Source organism: Pavona decussata, unplaced genomic scaffold (assembly GCF_977016875.1).
Source record: "Pavona decussata unplaced genomic scaffold, jaPavDecu1.1 SCAFFOLD_45, whole genome shotgun sequence".
NCBI lineage: Eukaryota > Metazoa > Cnidaria > Anthozoa > Scleractinia > Agariciidae > Pavona > Pavona decussata.
The window spans coordinates 1,830,855-1,833,704 of record NW_028145467.1 but is presented as its reverse complement, the minus strand read 5'-3'; the positions used below and the strand labels follow the sequence as shown (position 1 = coordinate 1,833,704).

Sequence of the window (2,850 nt, the reverse complement as noted above, 5' to 3'; positions counted from 1 at the left end):
TAGTTTGAAAGGTCTGAACTGTGGTAAAATCAAAGGACCATGTATTGTAAACGGATACGTTTTCAAACGTTTCCGTGTTTGCGTTTCTTTTCGGCCACTTTGGAGACTGATAAAACAAACAAATAAACAGCGTTTTCCATGCATATCCGAACAAAGAGGAGGTAAACACACAAACGCATCGAAAAGCACCCGATCCAGCAAGTTCTTAAACTAGAAGTATTTTGGACCTTATTCAGGGGAGTCAAATTAGCACTTGCAATACGTTTCAGATCCCATGGACCGTTCATCTTAGTTCTTAGGTACATTTCCGTCCTTGACATTAGGCTATTTCGGTCTTAATTTAGGAGAACCAAATTTACCCTCAAAATAACACTGTATTATACTCACCAATTCGACCCCAACTTTTGAGTTTAAAAAGGATCACTCTTTTCTATTTGCAGTGATATACAATGGAACCTCGATTTAACAAACGATATTCTCCCGCCCGGCCCTTTTTAAATGTATGGAGCACTGAGAACCTCGAAATAACCAATTTCGCTAGTCCCTTTGCACGTTGAATCAAAGTTCCACTATACTGACTGATTGGGATGCACGTACACCAAAACAATGCATCGCAAAAATATCCTTGGTTCAGTAATATGAAGAAGAAAATATTACTTACACCACTGTATTTGAGTTAGGTATGAAAAATTATTCCAATGATGGGTTAATGATTTTTTACCCGAGCTTCTTTTAAAATGTCCGAACTATGATGACAGACAGTTTCTTCGCTTTGGTCTGTTTGGTTTTGTTTGTTCAAGATTCCAGTCTTAAGTAAACTAGCTTCAAGTCGACACCAGAAAAGAAATAAATGCATCACTTAATATATATATTTAGCCAAGCCTAAAAGCGGAGCTCCAATTTTTTTCATAGCATTTATAGAAATCTGCTTATCGTATGAACGTAGTAACCTTACCAGTTCCTCATCCTTTCTGCAGTTATATATACTTTTAGTGCATATGCAGCAAACTGCCCATAAACAATGACAATGTAATACAGAGGGCACAATTATTTGTGCTGATTTGTCGCAATCTCATCCCCAGAGCCCCCGCGCGTGGGAACCAAGATTGCTAGTACCCAGATTCTTCGTACACACGCGCGAACTTCAATTTCATAAACAAATATGGCGGACGATTTGGAGAATTTAGTTGTCTTGCTTTGTTCTAAAGATTTGGATAAAAATAGCTGTGTTTAGACGTCTTCCTGTATTAGGATGGTGCATCTAATCAGCGTGGTGGATCAAGGATCTTTTTAATCGCTAGGAAACTTAGGAGAAGTTTACAAATTTGGAGGCGATCGAAGTTTTCCTAGTCGCCTCATCTTATTTTTCCTGCGTGACTGTGTGAAAAATGTTCCGTTCTACAGCAGATCAGTTGGGTTGTAGGAAAATTTTTAGTGTGATAAATGTCAAAAGTAGAAGGGGTTTTCCTGTGTCGGCGAAAGGCAAAAGGTCCGACGGCTCTGTCAATCTAGGAGGTAAGGACTAACTTCAAACAGTTTATGTATGGATGCACACGCACCTTTGTACTAGGGGGAGCAATTTTCTAAAAGAAACTTTTGATGTTTAATCAAGATAATGTTAAAATTGCAAGTTAATACGGACAATAGTAGGCCAGTGTCGTTATATAAATTCATGTGGTCGGCTATATTACATAATATGCACAATACTAAGAGATCGTTTCAAAATGCGGACCAATTAAAAAAACGAGTCATTAATCATGGGGATTTTCAAAATATTTTAAATTTCATCGTTTTCTAGTCAAATTGAGTGATTTTTTTTTGTTGATGTTTAGGTTCTATTTGAGGGAGATGCACATTGGAGAATGTTTGAATACAGGATAAATATTTCAAGTCAAATGACACAAAGCTTAAAAGCTTTGTGTCATTTTTCTATTTTCTTTAAAATACTGCACTTGTAGCTGATTAATTCAATAAATTAGATTAAAAAGCTCATTTGAAAAATTTCTGTTTTTCCTAGCTAGGTTGATAGCTATTCTTGTACACATAGAGTTGTTTATTTTGGTTTTTGTAGAATCTCAAAACTAGGTGCTCAGTTCCACCAGCCTTTGATATTGATTTACTAGAGAGTCAAGATGTCTTTTTGCGAGAGAATAATCCAGACAATAGGAGGATTTGTTTAAGCGAAAAAAAAAATTTAGGGGTCAGGTGCAATTTAATTTAATCTACGTGTACATGTAAGAATGCAGTATAATTTTCCCAATTTAAGAGTACAGACAATAAAAATGACATCAGATGTAACACGCACACTTTCTCAACGAAAAAAATTTCCAATTCCGCTCGTACTTTTTCCATGTTATTGTAAAAAATAAATCGACGGCAGTTTTCTATGGTCTATACTCTTATAGACCATAAAATGTCCAAAACTTAGCTGTGAGACCACTCGCCTGCGGCTCGTGGTTCCACTTGAGTTTTAAACATTTTGTGACGTCATTTTATGGTCTATAAGAGTATAGACCATAGAAAACTGCCGTCGATTTGTTAATTAGAGAGTGCATATTTTGTTGACCTCGATCCTAGGTTCTCCCTCCTTTACCAAGTTGGTGATATCATCTGCCCCTACAAATTCTGCAGGGGGTGCCAGATTCAATTGTCCCAAGATCCTTTCATTCATGGCAATCAAGTTGGTTGTCCCATACAATCTCGACTCCAATCTGTGTAAGGAGTACGTCCTTTCTATGTAATTGTTGAACGCAATAAATTTTGTAAGTCTAATAATTTATTCAACAGGAAAAAAATGTTTTTGCAGTCCCTAGCCATTTGTTACCTGGTTTTTAAAGTAAGCAAATTGTT

At 36.5% G+C, this 2,850-nt stretch overlaps 1 long non-coding RNA gene across 1 annotated transcript; it reads left to right on the top strand.

The window, feature by feature from the left end:
- The first annotated feature begins 859 nt into the window (after positions 1–859).
- Positions 860–1,992, top strand: LOC146482628 (uncharacterized). The gene is made up of 2 exons (XR_014864072.1): positions 860–1,515; positions 1,833–1,992. It is a non-coding gene; the product is annotated as an uncharacterized LOC146482628 (long non-coding RNA).
- The last annotated feature ends 858 nt before the right edge of the window (positions 1,993–2,850 follow it).